Source organism: Mirounga leonina, unplaced genomic scaffold (assembly GCF_011800145.1).
Source record: "Mirounga leonina isolate KUSES-001 unplaced genomic scaffold, KU_Mleo_1.0 Mir_173, whole genome shotgun sequence".
Taxonomy (NCBI): Eukaryota; Metazoa; Chordata; class Mammalia; order Carnivora; family Phocidae; genus Mirounga; species Mirounga leonina.
In genome coordinates, this window is record NW_023270447.1 from 41,540,718 (window position 1) to 41,560,785 (window position 20,068).

General features: G+C 40.1%; 1 protein-coding gene across 2 annotated transcripts in view; it reads right to left on the bottom strand.

The window, feature by feature from the left end:
- AK4 (adenylate kinase 4) overlaps nt 1-19,841 on the bottom strand; it is a 126,424-nt gene extending 106,583 nt beyond the window's left edge. Inside the window, exons 1-2 of one of the 2 annotated variants that reach the window (XM_035018356.1) lie at nt 19,766-19,841; nt 7,210-7,369 (exon numbers count right to left, since the gene is read on the bottom strand). The gene's annotated coding sequence lies outside the window, so the exon portion shown is untranslated. The remainder of the gene's footprint in view (nt 1-7,209; nt 7,370-19,765) is intronic. The other variant, XM_035018357.1, reaches the window with a different exon arrangement.
- Between the last annotated feature and the right edge of the window lie 227 nt (nt 19,842-20,068).

A 20,068-nucleotide genomic window follows, 5' to 3' on the forward strand; every position in this document is an offset into this window, starting at 1 on the left:
CTGCTTCTCCCCCTCCCTCTGCTTCTCCCCCTCCCTCTGCTTCTCCCCCTCCCTCTGCTTCTCCCCCTGCTCATGTTCTCTCTCTCTGTATCTCTGTGTCTCAAATGAATAAATAAAAAAATCTTAAAATAAAATAAAATAAAACACTCTCTTTGTATTTTTTAAAGGTGCCAAGTCAAACCAGAATCAAGTTAAAAAAATACTATTTTTCCCCTATTCCATTCATATTTTTTAATGGATGAAGAGGAAAGGAACTAACACTTACTGAGCATCTACCATGTGCCAGGCAGTATACTCTGTGCTTTATACTCATCATCTAATCTTTGGAACAATCCTTTTGGTAATTATTATCTACGTTTTGGAAAAGAAATCCTGAGAGTCCATAAAGATAGGTAATGTGGCTGGCGGGGGGAAGATGGCGGAGGAGTAGGGGACCCTATTTCCACTGGTCCCCGGAATTGAGCTGGATATCTACCAGACCACTCTGAGCACCCACGAAACCAGCCTGAGATGTAAGATCTGGATCTCTACAAACAGAATATTGCAGGCAGTTGGTTTTGAGGTACGAAGCGGAGAGCCGTGATTCCGCGGGCAGATATCGGAGGATAAACGGCAGCGGGAGGGTGCCTGGACCTGGGGATCCGACACCGCCGGTGAGTGACAGCCTCACACGCTGGGGACGGGGCACAGACTCGCAGACCGGTAGCGGCAGGGAAAGGACTCTAGGGCAGCCCCCGGGGTGGAAACCCGGAGCTGCGGGGTCGTGCCTGCGAACTGCACCCCCCAGGATGGAAACCCGGAGTGGAGGGATCGCCCCTGTGAACTGCAGCCCCCGGGGCAGAAACCCAGAGAGGCGGGGTCGCGTGCGCAAACTGGGAGCGGCTGGCGGTTTTAGAAGCACCAAGGGCAGAGGCCTGCCCCGACCTGGAGGCAGGACTGGGAGCACTGCGGAGGGGCGCACAACCCAGGACGCTGCAGTTTATACCAGCACGGACAGAAACGGAGACGGTGTGGCCTGGGAGCTCACTGAAGAACAGATTGCGATCTCTCTGCTCTGAGGCAGAGGGTTGGAAACTCTCTTCTGCTCTGACTCGCGGAAGAAATGCGGAAAGCCGCCAGGGAAAGGCGCCAGAGAACAAAAGCCCCCAAAACTGACTCCCGCTGAGCCCATCCCCCCCACAGGGGGGCAGGGCAACTCCGCCCAAATAGGGTTGCCTGAGTAACAGCGCAGCAGGCCCCTCCCACAGAAGACAGGCTGGGAAAACAAGAGGCCAGCAACCCTAAGGTCCCAAGAAAACAGGTGCATCTTGCTTGGGTTCTGGTCAATAATTTGGACTCTATACATTCCCTCAAACACCCATCAACAGAATGACTAGGAGGAGGAGCCCCCCAAAATAGAAAAGACTCAGAGATTATGACTTATGCTGCAGATTTACAAATGGATGCAGATATAACCAAGATGTTGGAGATGGAATTCAGGCTAGCAATTGTGAAGACAATGGCTAGAATGGAGAAATCAATTAATGTCAACACAGAGTCTCTAAGGGCAGAAATGAAAGCTGAATTGGCAGAACTTAAAAATGCTTTCAGTGAGGGGCGCCTGGGTGGCTCAGTTGGTTAAGCGACTGCCTTCGGCTCAGGTCATGATCCTGGAGTCCCGGGATCGAGTCCCGCATCGGGCTCCCTGCTCGGCAGGGAGTCTGCTTCTCCCTCTGACCCTCCTCCCTCTCATGCTCTCTGTTTCTCATTCTCTCTCTCTCAAATAAATAAATAAAATCTTTAAAAAAAAATGCTTTCAGTGAGATCCAATCCAATCTAGATAATCTAACAGCTAGGGTAACTGAGGCAGAAGAACAAATATGTGACCTGGAAGACGATATAATAGATAAAAAGGGAAAAGAGGAGGTCAGGGAAAAACAACTCAGAATCCATGAAAATAGAATCAGAGAAATAAGTGACACCATGAAGCATTCCAATGTCAGAATAATTGGAATCCCGGAGGGAGTGGAGAGAGAGAGAGGACTAGAAGATGTATTTGAGCAAATCTTAGCTGAGAACTTCCCTAATCTGGGGAATGAAAAAACATTCGCGTCCTAGAGGCAGAGAGGACCCCTCCCAAGATCAGGGAAAACAGGCCAACACCCCGGCATGTAATAGTAAAACTTGCAAATCTTAGAACCAAGGAAACCACCTTAAGGGCAGTTAGGGGGAAGAGATTCCTTACGTACAGAGGGAAGAACATCAGAATAACGTCAGACCTATCCACAGAGACCTGGCAAGCCAGAAAGGCCTGGCAAGACATATTCAGTGTACTAAATGAGAAGAACATGCAGCCAAGAATACTTTATCTGGCAAGGCTTTCATTTAGAATGGATGGAGAGATGCAGAGCTTCCACAACCGGCAGAAACTGAAAGAATATGTGACCACTAAGCTGGCCCTGCAAGAAATATTAAGGGGGTTCTATAAAAGGAGAAAGACCCCAAGAGTGATATACAACAGAAATTTACTGGGACAATCTATAAAAACAACGTCTTCACAGGCAACATGATGACAATTCATATCTTTCAATAATCACTCTCAATGTGAATGGCCTAAACTCTTCCATAAAACAGCACAGGGTTGCAGATTGGATAAAAAGACAGGACCCATCCATATGCTGCCTACAAGAGACTCATTTTGAACCTAAAGATACATCCAGACTGAAAGTGAAGGGATGGAGATCCATCTTCCATGCCAGCAGACCTCAAAAGAAAGCTGGGGTAGCAATTCTTATATCAGACAAATTAGATTTTAAACTAAAGTCTGTAATTAGAGACATGGAAGGACACTATATCATTCTTAAAGGGTCTATCCAACAAGAAGATCTAACAATTGTAAATATCTATGCCCCCAACATGGGAGCAGCCATCTACTTAAGCCAACTGTTAACCAAAATAAAGAGTCATATTGATAACAATACATTAATTGTAGGAGACCTCAATACTCCACTCTCAGCAATGGACAGATCATCTAAGCAGAAAATCAACAAGGAAACAAGAGCTTTGAATGATACATTGGACCAGATGGACCTCATAGATATTTACAGAACATTCCACCCTAAAACAACAGAATACTCATTCTTCTTGAGCACACATGGAACTTTCTCCAGAATAGACCACAAACTGGGGCACAAATCAGGTCTCAACTGATACCAAAAGATTGAGATTATTCCCTGCATATTCTCAGACCACAATGCTTTAAAACTGGAACTCAATCACAAGAAAAAATTTGGCAGAAATTCAAACACTTGGAAGCTAAAGACCACTCTGCTCAAGAATGTTTGGGTCAACCAGGAAATCAAAGAAGAACTTAAACAATTCATGGAAATCAATGAGAATGAAAACACATCGGTCCAAAACCTATGGGATACTGCAAAGGCGGTCCTAAGGGGGAAATACATAGCCACCCAAGCCTCACTCAAAAAAACAGAAAAATCCTGAATTCACCAACTAACTCTACACCTTAAAGAACTAGAGAAAAAGCAACAAACAATGCCTAAGCCACACATTAGAAGAGAAATAATTAAAATTAGAGCAGAAATCAATGAATTAGAAACCAGAAACACAGTAGATCAGATCAATGAAACTAGAAGCTGGTTCTTTGAAAGAATTAATAAGATCGATAAGCCACTGGCCAGACTTATCCAAAAGAAAAGAGAAAGGACCCAAATTAATGAAATTATGAATGAAAGGGGAGAGATCACGACTAACACCAAGGAAATAGAAACAATTATTAGAAATTATTATCAACAACGATATGCCAATAAACTGAGCAATCTGGATGAAATGGAGGCCTTCCTGGAAACCTATAAGCTGCCAAGACTGAAACAGGAAGAAATTGACAACCTGAATAGGCCAATAACGAGTAACGAGATTGAAACAGTGATCAAAAACCTCCCAAAGAACGAGTCCAGGGCCTAATGGATTCCCTGGGGAATTCTACCAAACATTCAAAGAATTAATAATACCTATTCTACTGAAGCTGTTTCAAAAAATAGAAACAGAAGGAAAACTTCCAAACTCATTCTATGAGGCCAGCATTACCTTAATCCCCAAACGAGGCAAAGACCCCATCAAAAAGGAGAATTTCAGACCGATATCCCTGATGAATATGGATTGCAAAATCCTCAACAAAATCCTCGCTAATAGGATCCAACAATACATTAAAAGGATCATCCACCACAACCAAGTGGGATTTATCCCCGGGATGCAAGGGTGGTTCAACATTAGCAAATCAATCAGTGTGATAGAACACATTAATAAGAGGAGGGAGAAGAACGATATGGTCCTCTCAATTGATGCAGAAAGAGAATTTGACAAAATACAACATCCTTTCCTGATTAAAACTCTTCAGAGTATAGGGATAGAGGGAACATTCCTCAAGTTCATAAAATCCATCTATGAAAAACCCACAGCGAATATCATCCTCAATGGGGAAAAGCTGAGAGCCTTTCCCTTAAGATCAGGAACATGTCAAGGATGCCCACTCTCGCCACTATTGTTCAACATAGTACTAGAAGTCCTAGCAACAGCAATCAGACAACAAAAAGAAATAAAAGGTATTCAAATTGGCAAAGAAGAAGTCAAACTCTCTCTTTTCGCAGATGACATGATATTTTCTGTGGAAAACCCAGAAGACTCCACCCCAAATTACTAGAACTCATACAGCAATTCAGTAATGTGGCAGGATACAAAATCAATGTACAGAAATCAGTTGCTTTCTTATACACTAACAACACAACTGTAGAAAGAGAAATTAGAGAAATGATTCCATTTACAATAGCACCAAAAAACATAAGATACCTCGGAATAAATCTAACCAAAGAGGTAAAGGATCTATACTCTAGGAACTACAAAACACTCATGAAAGAAATTGAAGAAGACACAAAAAGATGGAAAAATATTCCATGCTCATGGATCAGAAGAATAAACATTGTTAAAATGTCTATGCTACCCAGAGCAATCTATACCTTCAATGCCATCCTGATCAAAATTCCAATAACATTTTTCAAAGTGTTGGAACAAACAATCCTAAAATTTGTATGGAATCAGAAAAGTCCCCGAATCGCCAAAGAAATGTTGAAAAAGAAAAACAAAGCTGGGGGCATCACGTTGCCCGATTTCAAGCTATATTACAAAGCTGTGACCACTAACACAGCATGGTACTGGCACAAAAACAGACATACAGACCAATGGAACAGAATAGAGAACCCAGATATGGACCCTCAACTCCAAATAATCTTTGACAAAACAGAAAAAAACATGCAATGGAAAAAAGACAGTCTCTTCAATAAATGGTGCTGGGAAAATTGGACAGCCACATGCAGAAGAATGAAACTCGACCATTCTCTAACACCATTCACAAAGATAAACTCAAAGTGGATGAAAGACCTCAATGTGAGACAGGAATCCATCAAAATCCTAGAGGAGAACATAGGCAGTAACCTCTTTGACATCGCCCACAGCAACTTCTTTCAAGATACATCTCCAAAAGCTAGTGAAACAAAAGCAAAAATGAACTTTTGGGACTTCATCAAGATAAAAAGCTTCTGCACAGCAAAGGAAACAGTCAACAAAACAAAGAGGCAACCCACAGAATGGGAGAAGATATTTGCAAATGACACTACAGATAAAGGGCTGGTATCCAAGATCTATAAAGAACTTCTCAAACTCAACACCCAAAAACCAAATAATCAAGTCAAAAAGTGGGCAGAAGATAGGAAAAGACACTTCTCTGAAGAAGACATACAAATGGCTAACAGACACATGAAAAAATGTTCATCATCATTAGCCATCAGGGAAATTCAAGTCAAAACCACATTGAGATACCACTTACACCAGTTAGAATGGCAAAAATGGACAGGGAAAGAAACAAATGTTGGAGAGGTTGTGGAGAAAGGGGAACCCTCTTACACCATTGGTGGGAATGCAAGTTGGTACAGCCACTTTGGAAAACAGTGTGGAGGTTCCTCGAAAATTTAAAAATAGAGCTACCCTATGACCCAGCAATTGCACTCCTGGGTATTTACCCCAAAGACACAGATGTAGTGAAAAGAAGGGCCATATGCACCCCAACGTTCATAGCAGCAATGTCCACAATAGCCAAACTGTGGAAAGAGCCGAGATGCCCTTCAACAGATGAATGGATAAAGAAGATGTGGTCCATCTATACAATGGAATATTACTCAGCCATCAGAAAAGATGAATACCCAACTTTTACATCAACATGGATGGGACTGGAGGAGATTATGCTAAGTGAAATAAGTCAAGCAGAGAAAGTCAATTATCATATGGTTTCACTTATTTGTGGAACATAAGGAATAGCATGGAGGACACTAGGAGAAGGAAGGGAAAAATGAGGGTGGGGGGAATTGGAGGGAGAGACGAACCATGAGAGACTATGGACTCTGAGAAACAAACAAGGTTTTAGAGGGGAGGGGAGAGCGGGGATTTGTTAGCCCGGTGATGGGTATTAAGGAGGGCACGTACTGCATGGAGCACTGGGTGTTATGCGAAAACAATGAATCATGGAACACTACATCAAAAACTAACGATGTATGGTATGGTGACTAACATAACATAATAAAATTAAAAAAAAAAAAAAGATAGGTAATGTGCCCAAAATTAAAAAGCGGGGGCAGGGCACCTGGGTGGCTTAGTCAGTTAAGTGTCTGCTCTTGATTTCGGCTCAGGTCATGATCTCAGGGTCATGGGATTGAGCCCTGCATCAGGGTCTGCACTCAGCAGGGAGTCTGCTTGAGATTCTCTCTCTCTCTCCCTCTGCCCCTCCCCCCCATGTATACGCACTCTCTTTCTCAAATAAATAAGTAAATCTTTTTTTAAAAAAAGCACGATGGAGAATAAAATCCAAATGTGTTTGACTTGCAAGATTTGGGTTTTTTTTTTTCAAAGTTTTATTTATATTTTTAGTAATCTCTACACCCAACATGGGGCTCAAATTCACAACCCCCCAAATGAGAGTCCCATGCCCTTCTGACTGAGCCAGCCAGGTGCCCCAGACTTGCAAGGTTTTATATTATGCTCACACAGACACTTTTTAGAAAATGTGACACATAATAATTCGCAAAAACTACATCAAAAAATCAAGCCTTGATTCTTCGTTGCTATAGGGCATTACCTTTTGAATTGTTTGTTTTGTGGAAATCATACCTGTAAGATTTGGGATTTCTTTTCCTACCACACATGAGGAGTGTTGTGATTCGGCAAGCAGTATCTGGTTAGACTCCACATCTTAGCTGACCATCGTGGGGCAGATGATCTTCTCAGAGAAACAGCATTATCACTGGTGGCTGCATTCCAGAGCTATGTTCTTGGCACCAAATCAATCAAAGAACAAAGCAGTAATAAAACCAAATATATACCTTCGTAATCATTTTGAGTAATCTAACTATGCTCCCCAGCCTGCAAAATGATCATAGTCTTTCCAAGGGTCCCTAGGGTTCTCTTAGAAACTGTACATACAGCACACATAACATACAAGTCTAGGGTATCATGAAATGAATCCAAGATTAATAATCTAGCCATAACATAGTAATTAAACATTTAAGTCATTATTTTGCTTATATTTTTAGAATTTTGGAGGGGTTTTCAATGTTTATAGCAGAGGTGTCCACAATAGCCTAACTATGGAAAAAGCCCAGATGTCCACCAACAGATGAATGGATAAAGAAGATGTGATATATCTCTATCTCTATCTATCTATCTATCTATCTATCTATCTATCTATCTATCTATCTATATGCAATGGAATACTACACAGCCATGAAAAAAAAAAGAAATCTTGCCATTTCCAATGACATGGATGGAACTAGGGGGTGTTGTGCTAAGTGAAATAAGTCAGTCAGAGAAAGACAATTATATGATCTCAATCATATGTGGAATTTAAGAAACAAAACAGAGGATGATAGGGGAAGTGAGGGAAAATAAAACAAGATGAAATCAGAGAGAGAGACAAACCATAAGACTCTTAATCATAGGAAACAAACTGAGGGTTGCTGGAGGGGAGGTGGGTAGGGGAATGGGGTAACTGGGTGATGGGCATTAAGGAGGGCATGTGATATAATGAGCTCTGGGTATTATATAAGACTGATGAATCACTGAACTCTACCTCTGAAACTAATAATACACCATATGTTAATTAATGGAATTTAAAATAAAGAAATAAAGAATTTTAGAGGTTTTTTTTCTTTTTTTTTCAATTTTTTTCATTTAGAGGGGTTTTATTTATTAAAAGATTTTATTTGACAGAGAGAGAGAGACAGCGAGAGAGGGAACACAAGCAGGGGGAGTGGGAGAGGGAGAAGCAGGCTTCCCGCCGAGCAGGGAGCCCGATGCGGGGCTCGATCCCAGGACCCTGGGATCATGACCTGAACTGAAGGCAGACGCTTAACGACTGAGCCACCCAGGTGCCCCAATTTTGAGGGGTTTTAAAAGACGATTTAAATGAGCCACACTCTGTAAAGTAGTTACTTAATTTCCAAATAGTTTGATCAGGTGAATGCTATAGACATAATGTATCTGAAAATCTTCAAGCTTTTAGAGACATCTTGGTAGGAGGATAGAGGGAGATTGTCTAAGATGAATGTCAATAAGAATCATTGCAGCAAATATTTATTGAGTGTCATGCACTGTATTAAACACTCTATGTTACTTCATTAATCCTTCAACTTTATAAAAAAGGCACTGTTCTCACAACTATTTTATGATGAGGAAACTGAGCTTCAGAGAAGTTAAATAATGTCTAAGGATGCACAGCTAGGAAATGACAAGATGAAGATAAAGTCCAAGCTGTTGAGTATAAAACCCTGGCCTCTGCAAGAATGGCTCACCTTCTTGAGCATATATACTATGTGGGCACTGTTCTAAGCATATTGCAAGTGTTTAATCATTTAATCCTTGCAACAGTCCTATGAGTTGGGTACTAAAATTATCCTCATTTTACAGTAGAGGAAAAGGAAGCACAGATTTATCACCATGTAACTAGTTGAGCAACCATTCCTAAAGAGTGCTAATTGCTGACTGCAAGAAAGTAGGGGAAAGGTTTCCAAGGCCACAGTGAACTGTCTCCACTCTGACCTTTTCATGCAAAATTCACTCGGATAAAGACTGTGATCTACTTCCCAAATACGGGAAAGCATGAATGTGGTGGGGTAAGTTATACTGGATGGCAGAAAATCAGGATGCAAAAAGATCTCAGTGGTCTGAAATAATGACCTGAATCTAACAAGATGTAACTGTGAGATAATTAATCAAGTCCTAAACAGGCCCCCAAAATAGATCAGTTGGAGGCAAAATGAATTAATAGTGATACATGTAAAAGAATTGTATAGAGTTTAGGTGACTGAAAGTGTGGCTTGAGTAATGGATGATAGCCAAATGCTGCCACTAGGTATCCATTCCCACCCCTGTGTGTGTGCATACACACACAGCATTTGGAAATTAAAAATAAGAACACCGTTTCAGAGTTACTACAAAATAACTAATAGATCCAGGCAGACAAAGACAGCATCACTAGAGACAGAAAATTTCCTGGCAAGGGCTTTACTTTAATCTGTTAAATGTATTCTCATACCTGGGAAGAAGAATAGGGACACCAGTAGGGGGTTTGGTCAACAGTTGGAGCAAAGATATAGGCAAATCACATGAGCAAAGGGGAAAAGAATCCTAGATTCATGAACACAAGCACTTAGTTCGTGTGACAGGTTTATCTTTGTAGAGTGCATGAATGTGGAATATTACTACAGATGAGGGGCAACATAACTGTTAGTACAACATTCCAGTCTTGAGAAGGAATTTAAGGACACTCTACCCTACCCTCATCGGAGGAATGTGTGACATTATCAAGAGTAAGGGTATTTTAGGACTATGGTGTTGGGTGTTAGAGGAAGTGAGAGGGTTGACTGAGATGCAGTGAGCAAGGAATTTAAGAGCTATTGTGATCCTCAGGCAACATGATCATGTATATAAAAAATTACAAAAGGAACCTTTGTACACTGTTAGTGGGAATGTAAACTGGTATAGCCATTATGGAAAACAGTAAATTATACAACCGTATAATTTAATTTCTTGCCTTAAGAAATTAAAAATAGAACCACCATATCCAGAGACAACAAGTCACTATTTCAAAGAGATATTTCTAGTCCCATGTTCACTGCAGCATTATTCACAATAGCCAAGACATGGAAACAACCTGTTTGTCAATGATGACTGGATAAAGAAAATGTGAGATAGGGGCGCCTGGGTGGCTCAGTCGGTTAAGAGCCTGCCTTCAGCTCCGGTCATGATCCCAGGGTCCAGGGATGGAGCCCCACATCAGGCTCCTTGCTCAGCGGGGAGCCTGCTTCTCCTTCTGCCTCCCTCTTCCTGCGGCTCCCCCATTTGTGCTCGCCCTCTCTCTCTCTGTCAAATAAATAAATAAAATCTTTAAAAAAGAAAAAAAGAAAATGTGAGATATACACACATACACACACACACAAAGTGGAATATTACTCCACCTTAAAAAGGGAGGAAGTCCTGCTTTGTGATAACATGGATGAAACTGGAGAGCATTAGGATAAGTGAAATCAACCAGGCGGAGAAAGACAAATACTGCATGGTATAATATATATCTGGAACTTTAAAAAAAATTTTGAAACAGAGGGCACAATGGTGGTTCCAGGGGCTAAAGGATGGGGGAAATTAGGGAGATGCTGATAAAAGGGTATGAACTTTCAGTTATAAGATGAACAAGGGGTGAGGATTTAATTTATAGCATGGTGACTATTATTGAAAATATTGTAATGTATAATTGAAATTTGCTGAGACAATAAAACTTAAGTGTTCTTACCAAAAAAAAGGAAGAAAAAAGGTATATTTATGCAAGGTGATGGGTGTGTTAGTTAACTCATTGGTGGGAATTCTTTCATAATGTATACGTATATCAAATCATCACATTGTATATTTTAAATATTAGAGTTAATTTTAATTAACTTATTTGTTAATTTACTAATTAAATATTGTTTAATTAATATTAAGTAACAAAATATATTAAATTTTTCTTTGTCTATTATACTTCAACATAGCTAAAAGTTTTTTTAATTGCAAAGAATCTCCAAAACCTAGAACTAAAAAGTGTGTTTAACAAGGCTGTAGGACACAAGATCAATATACAGAAACCAATTATATTTCTATAAACTACCAGTAAGCAATTTTAAAATGAATTAATTCCATTTATAATAGCATTACAGGAATATAGTACCTAGAAATAAATTTAACAAGAGAAGCACAAGTCTGTGTATTGAAAACTACACACCATTGCTAAGTGAAATTAAAGAGGACTTATAAAAATGGGGAGATATATAAAATCCATGAGTTGGAAATTCAATATTGGTAAGATGGCAATTTTCCCAAGTTGCTGTATAGATTCAATGTAATACCCATCAAAATCCCAGTAGGCTTTTTTTTTTTTTTTTTGGTGGATGCTGAAAAGCTGTTTCTAAAATTTATATAAAAGTGCAAAGAACCTAGAATAGTAAAACAATTTTGAAAAAGAAATACCAAGTCAGAGGACCTTATTTGGTTTTGAAACTTACTACAGAGCTATGATAATCAAGAAACAATAGGCATTTAAGTGGATGGAAGAGAATGGAGAATCTAGGAACAGATCTTCACGTATACAGTCAATTGATTTTTGAGAAAGATGCCAAGTAATTAAGTGGGAAAGGATAGCTCTTTCAACAATAGATGCTGGGACCATCAGACAAACATCTGTAAAAAAATGAAATTCAACCTTTACCTTACACCATACATAACGACTTAAAAGAAAACACAGGATGAAATATTCACAGCCTTGAATCAGGCAAAGAGTTCTTTATATATAACACAAAAAGTAAAAGCAATCAAAGACAAAATCCAACCAATTGGACTTTATCAAAATCCAAACTTTTGCTCTTCAAAAGACACAAGAGAATGGAAATATTTGCAAAACATATATCTGATAAAGGACTTGAATCCAGAATATATAAAGAACTCTTATAATTCAGCAGCAAAAAAAAAAAAAAAAAAAAAATTCAGCAGCAAGAGGACAAACAACCCAATAAGAAATGAGCAAAATATTTGAATAATCACCTTACCAAAGAAGATATATAAATGGCAGGTGAGTATGTGAAAAGATGTTTAACATCATTAGTCATCAGAGAAATGCAAGTTAAAACCAAAATGACGTACCACACCACACCTGCTAGAATGGATAAAACAAAAAAGACTGACCGAGTGTTTGTGAAGATACAGAGAAACACATTGATTGCTAGTGGGAACATAAAATGAGACAGCCACTTTGGGAAACTTTGGCACTTTTTAAAAATCCAAACATACACTTATCAATTGACTTAGCAACTCAACTCCTAGGTATCTATCCAAAAGAAATGAAAATGTATGTCCACACAAAAACCTGTACACAAATATTCACTGCAGTATTATTCACAATAGTCCCCAAACTGCAAACAGCATCTTTCAACTGGTAAATTGATAGACAAAACATTGTATGTCTATAGAGGGGAATATTATTATACTAAATGGAACGAGGCAGGCACAAAAGGCTACATATTATATGATTCCATTTATATGAAAATTTTAGAAAAGGCAAAATTGTAGACAGATCAGTGGTTGCCTAGGGCTGGGGTGGGAGCAGAGATGGATTGCAAACAGGCACTAAGGGAACTTTTTGCTGTCATGAAAGTGCTCTAAAACTGAATTGTGGTGATGGTTGTCTAATTGTATAAACTCACTAAAATTCAATGAAGTGTACACTTAAAATGGGTGATTTTTATGGTATCTAAATTAAACCTCAATAAGGATGTTTTAAACAAAACAGAAAGCTATTGTGACTTCATAGTACCCTTTCTGGCTCACCTTAGAAATATCTGGTGCCTGTATAACTCTGGTAAAATTGTCCTTGAACTTTCCTTTCCATACCCTCTGAAGACCTGACATGGACGGTTTAGCAAGCAGCTCTAACCCTGGTGGACAGATTTTCTTTCTCTTGGAGGAGGTTAGAAGGAGAAAACCGAGAAAACCTTAACTGTATTTCCCAGGAGCTCGTAGAGAAGAGCATGATTAGGATGGAAAAGACCTTACAAATCATACCGTAGTCTCTATCATTCTTCTATCAAATACCTTTTGGAATTTTCCTGTTCAAATAAATGCTGTGTCGGGGCGCCTGGGTGGCTCAGTTGGTTAAGCAACTGCCTTCGGCTCAGGTCATGATCCTGGAGTCCCCGGATCGAGTCCCGCATCGGGCTCCCTGCTCGGCAGGGAGTCTGCTTCTCCTTCTGACCCTCATGATCTCTCTCTCTATCTCATTCTCTCTCTCAAATAAATAAAAATAAAAAAAAAATCTATAAATGCTGTGTCTATAAAATAGTGAACAATATGGATGAGGTCCTTGTCCTCCCAGAGCTTATCTTCTAGTAGCTGTGAAATTGAGGAGGGATGGATAGATAGACAGACAGAGGAAAGTAAAAGGAAAGTATCTTAAGTACTCAGGAGAGCGTTAAAACCATGATATTAGAAAATGACTGGACCACAAGAGGGAGCCAGTCTTGCAAAGACCAGAAGGAGGAGCATTTTAGGCACCATTTTTTTTTTTTTTTTTTTTTTAGTGTACTTTGTCCCTTGAGGCTGTGTATTCCCTCTTTGTTCAGATTAAAATTCAGAGTCAGTAAATATAATCACTCCCTCAACTTCCTTAATCACATTAATCTCTCACACTGGTTGGCAAAATCACAACACTGTTACAAATCCAACTGCCCACCTAGACTGGTCTCACCCCAAACTTGTCACCAGGAACTTAAGAAGGCCCTTGCTGTTTCCCAGCTAACGTCCCACATCTGCCTCATTCAGTCACTTGCCTACATTCTACATTACTACATTCACTTTCTGCTTTTCTCTCCTCTCCCCCATTCTCACTCCCAGTTGATGACTGTGCTTCTTACCTCATTGAGAAAACTGAACAGTCAGAGGACAACTTCCACTGATTCTTACCGCATCCACATGTCCATATGGGTGTATCCCCTTAGACCCTGCCTTATCTTCTGTCAGTCAGGATGCACTCTCAGGGCTCCCATATAAAACCTTCCACTAGTGCATGAGATGCCATCCTCTTGTAGACTTAGGAACACCAAGCCAGCAAACCCTCCCACTCTATTCTACATCATGAATTTTTCCTCTACTGGGTCATCTCCACTGGTAGACAAACAAATCATTTCAAGCATATTAAAGACAAACAAATAAAAATCTCCCCTTGACTGAATTTCCCTCATTTGGTTACCATCTTATTTCTCTGTAATCTCTTGTAGCAGAACAGTTGTCTACACTGTATTAGCTGCCTCTAATTCCTCTTTTTTCCTGTTCTCGTTTAAATTCTCTCCAGTCCAGCTTTTGTGCCACCATTGTTCTGAAACTGGTCTTTTCAAGGCCAAGAAAACAAACGCAATTAAAACCCTACCATAAAGAAAAACGAATGAAGCAGCTCTGAGTGAGAGAAGAACGTAGGGAGTGTGTGTGTGTGTGTGTGTGTGTGTGTGTGTGAAGATCCTGAATTATAGCAGCTGGGTTGACCACCTGTATCATAAAAATTATTTAGATAATTAGTCTTCTTTCCACTCCATTTGAGCCATATTTCCTTTCCATATATTTCCCTGATTGTCTTTGGAATCTAGTGTTGCCCAGCTTCTTCAAGGTCTGAATATCAGATGAACCTGCTCACCATTCAGGGAGGAGAGTAAAACAAAATCATAGCAGTGAATGAGAGAGTCTTCATTTATGTTTTGTATCTGAAATTAATGTGAAACCTCAGAAACCTAAAAGTCTCTTTAACCCAACCAGGAATAATTTTTTTTTTTAAGATTTTTTATTTATTTATTTGTCAGAGAGAGAGAACAAGCAGGGGGAGCGGCAGGCAGAGGGAGAAGCAGACTCCCCACGGAACAAGGAGCCCGATGCGGGACTCGATCCCAGGAGCCTGGGATCATGACCTGAGTTGAAGGCAGCCGCTTAACCGACTGAGCCACCCAGGCGTCTCCAACCAGGAATAATTTTAAAAGTCTGAGAAAGATGGGGCGTGTGGGTGGCACAGTCAGTTAAGCTTCTGACTCTGGGTTTGGCTCAGGTCATGATCTTGCAGTTGTGGGCTCCAGCCCTGCATCAGGCTCCGTGCTCAGTGCAGAGTCTGCTTGAGATTCTCACTCCTTCCCCCTCTGCTCTTCCACCTCTCTCTCTCAAATAAATAAATAAAACCTTAAAAGAAAAAAGCCTAAGAATTGCTCCCAAACAATATCCCTCTATGCTAAGATAAATGTAGTTGTCAGGTGTGATGATTTTGCAGCTCTCCATCTCTGTAAATGGCCTCGCCAGGAATTATATATACTAACCTCAGGCAGCTTAGAAAGTCTGGCTGCAGTACTCGGCTTGCTGATGTTATCAGCAGGAACAACTGTGACTTACTTCAGTGAGGTGCCCTCAACTCCTTTTGTGGACAAGGTGGTTCCTACTGGAGACAGCACCAAATGAGGTAGACTTTTGACAACTGTCCTGGTCAGTTGGTTGATACAGAAATCCCAAATGGATAGTGCAGATCAGTGTTTAGCAAAATGCAAGTCACAATCTATTATCAGATTATGAAATTAACTTGGTGGGTTGCCCAATTTTTAAAAGGTGAAATCTAATAGAAAATATCAGAGTTCATTACACATACTCAGGGTATGACATAGTTCACGAGACTCTGGTTGGAGCTGCGAAGAAGTGTGTCCTGGATCATAAGACTAAAATTTAAAAAATTACAGCCACCAGTCTAAATCCATTCATAATAAAATAGCCAGTGTGGTTGAACGCACGAATCAAAATTAGAGGACCTTTGGAAAATATCCCCATCATTTTCAGCATCATATATCACTAGGCAGGAGCAGAAACAAGGGAAATCCAGAGCACCTTAAAGAGAGGTTTTCATACACATGACCAGGTGAAGAACTTGAAATTAGTCTCTAAAAACTAAATTGCCATCGTGGAGGCTTTATAGTTTACAAACCACACTCACAAACTTGATCTCATTTGAGTATCTTGTCTATCTTTTATAGTAAGTAAGACAGGAAGGCAGTGGCATCTGAGGCAGGTTTCAGTGATCCATGCAGTTTAGGTCAGGAGCCAACCAACTGCTGGGAGAAAGGATCTAGCCCCACAAGCCTCAGGGAGAAAGTTGGCAAGGGTAAAGAACTGTGTGTGGGTCCCAGCCAAATTAACTAGGGTTCAGGGCAGAACTCCAGTACCAGGAGGGAGAGAGGGAAGGATGAACAGGAACTGGGGCAGAAGCCCAGATATTAAACAAAGCACACAGATAGCCAGGCCCACCCCCAGCACACTGGATTCCGTGCTCACACCTGCAGGGTTTCAGAAGCCCATGACTGGCTTTTGAAGAAGAAACAGAAACACACCATGTGGATGAGGGGCAGAATGGAGAGGTTATCAAGCACTTACAAAGACATGAAGAGACTAGTGGGGAATGGCAAGTTAATCAATCAGACTAGCATGAGTAGAGTTGCCAGATAAAATGGAGGATGCTTATTTAAATTTGGATTTCAGATAAATAATGAAAGCCTTTTAGTGTAAGTATGTCCCATGCAATATTGGGGACACATTTATACCAAAAAAAATGTTGCTTATCTGAAATTTAAATGTAACTGGGCATCCTGTATTTTTATTTACAGAATCTGACAACCCTTACCTGAGTGTTATGAAGGATGAGGTGGGAAGGCTTTGGCAGAGCAAGATCAGAAACGATCTTGTGTGCCATGCTTGGCAGATAATGGCGAGCCATGAAAGTTTTTAAGCAGGAGCATAATATAATCAGATTTGCATTTTAGAATCAACCTTTGGAGAACAAAACAAGAGTTGAGAAAGTCAGGAACTGAGAGACCAGAAAGCTGTTTAAATAGTCTAGACTCCAGGAGAATTGAATTTAATTTCATTCACTTCACAATTCTGCCGAATGCCAGGGAGATTCCAAGGTTCAATCCAGCTGAAGAGACCAATCTTTTCTTTTTTCAAGAGCTGTTCTTTGTTTTGAGGAACAAAGAATGTTTTGAAGGTGGGGTATATTTTTTGCCTTGCCCAAACCCTGTGTCAATCAAACCCTTCTTGAGGGTGCTGTAAAGATAAGGTGTATATATCAATCCCCTGCTAATAAGCTCAATGTCTTTTTCACCACTGCATCCCCAGTAGGTAATCAATAAACATTTGTTGAATGAGTTCCTTAAGGACAAAGTCTATGTCTTCCTCATCTTTGTTTCTTTAGCACCTGACCCAGGGCTGGGAATAAGTTTCTCAGAAAATAGTTCTTGATTAAACTGGTCTAATTAATTAACAACCAGAAGTGCTTCCTATTAACTACACTTCTCCAACATTATTTCAAAGGTACAATCCAGCATAGTTTTCACTCGAATGCAAAAGAAGCCTGCCTCTTACATTGGACCAGAAAACCATTTTCAAAAGCTGCAGAATTATACTGATTGGATGGAGTTTTAAGGGTAATCTTCCTCGTGTGTGTGAAAATGTGAGGGTTTAGGATTGTGTGTGTGTGCGTGTGTGTGTGTGTGTGTGTGTGTGTGTGTGGCATTTTCCTAACTGCTTCCAGAAGCTTTGTCTTTGCTTGGGTATTAGTGAAGCTAGATCTTAAGTAAATGCTTCTCATTTAGATCATCATAAAGTGGTATGAATTAAGTGTTTGTCTTCCATCTACCAGTATCAGTACAGTTACTTCTGTATGTATTTTTCCAAGGCTGAAGTGTGAACTTCTTGAAGGCAGGACTTCATAGTCAGAGAACTTTCACTAATACTAGGTTTGTTGAATTTTCAAGAGCAGGAAGCCAAAAGGGAAAGAATAATTCTAGGAAGCACATGGGATTAATAAAAATACAATTAAAAAATTATTACAGCCCCCCATTATTGGAGATTATATTCTAAGCATCATACCAGGGTGGGGGCTTTACATATATTTTTAAAATTCTGATGAAATTTCAATCCTAAAACCTTCTCTTTGAGGTAGGTGACATTATGCTTGTTTTCTATTTCTTTATACAGAATCAGAACTGATGAGAAACTTGCCCAGCTAATAGATTAGCAGGGCTGAGATCAGAACCTGATTCCAAAGTCCAGGCTGTCACACATCGGGAGTTGTCATTGTTTTAAGTGTGTATGGGAGAGATGAAGAATATTGTTAGAGTGCCTATAAGAGCTCTACTTTAATCAGCAACCATGTAGTACTCCAGAGGACTAAATTTTGATCTTCTTTGTAATGATGTGTGAGTATACATGCGTGGAAGAAATATGAAGGTATTTTTTGTATTTTTTATTTATGTTCCTTTTTTCTCTGTTCACCTTTGTACTTAAGGGAGCACATGCTTTTAAATATAATTAGGTGTCATCTCCATCTTGCTGGAAGGTGATACGGTTATATTTAAAATTATTACCACACTGTTACTATCCAGGATGAAACATATGGACTTTAGATGTTACCATCAGTAATACCAACTTCATTTGCCCCATCCAAAGGAATACTTGTGGTTCATGTTCAGATATGTGATCGAACCTCATTGATCCAGATGTGTATGAACTCATCTGTGGGACAATCCAGACCCTCCGCTGAGCTGTCAATATGATTGCATGCATCAGTTATTCTCTAGTCTTTTAAAGCTGTGAATGTGCACTCTTTGTCCAGATGCTGAGATCTTTTCAGCAGCCCTCTTCACACTGCTCAACTGCCTGTGTTCCTGGCTCAGGAAGGTTAGTTAAATCGAAGTTTAAACTTTACCAACCTTTTGGAGCCTAAGAAAGCAAAAGTCAAAAGGCAAGCGATGGCATAACTAATTACACGAATTAGAAGGAATTTGAAGAGGAACCAAACGAGGTAAAAAGAGGGGAGAAAGCAGTTGGTTAAAAAAAACAAACAACGGAATAAACAAATTATGTTTTGCTTGGCTCTGTAAAGTAGAAGGCTGCCAAAAATGGTCTGCAAAGGTGTAAGAATTAAAAAGCATCTTCAGTGTTCTGCCTTCACCAGAAACATGGAAGGAATTTCCTAGAGATGGTTAGGAAGGAATTACGGGGGAAGAAAAATCCTCATCAGGCCTTAATTTGCTTATTCATTGCCAGGCAAGGTGCGAGATACAAAATGAATATGGCATGGCCCTGCCCTCCAAGCTTACCCTCCAGTTCAGGGAGATACATCAACTGTTACATATGCTGAAGTGTGAAAGGCACCATGAAATAAATATAAAAAGGAAACAGTAGGTGGACAAAGGGGCAGTGATCTACTCTGTGAATCTAATAAAAACAATTCATTACAATCATGTAGGGCTGTTCAGTGAGATGACCAAGTCTCATTGGGAAGAGTGAAATGGAATCTGAATTAACAGGCATAGTTGAGTCAAAAACACAAGAAAGGGGGTTTTGAAGAAGCAATCAATTCACACCAGTCCCAAGAAGGTAATGATCTGGTAAGTGTTCTCCATCTTTAATTTCTAGGATATCAATCTTACAAAGCAGAGTTGCTGCCAGACGTTACCATCCCCCACCCTCCATCTCCACCCCTCCTGCAGAGCTATCAGGTGAGCTGCGCTCAATCCAAGCTCCGCCCTAATTAAATGTGTGACCTGGAGCAACTTGCATCACTACTCACGGTCTCGTTTCTGCGCCTGTAAACCGAGGAACCCTAGTCGATTGTAAAGTCCATTTCGGCAGTGAATTGTGAAATTGAGACAAGAACCCAGAAAGGATACTCAAGAGAAACAAAAGTGAAAGTGCCCAAAGGAAATGCAGTAGTAAACAAAAGTACAAAATTTTGTATCTCACTGAAAAACGTGGCAGAGTTCCCAAATACTCTGTTTTCTTCAGCAACCGTGGACACGAGACTTGGGAAAGAATGAAATGTCTATCACGCCCTCCAAATATGAATACGATCAGTGTAACGCGAATCCACCTT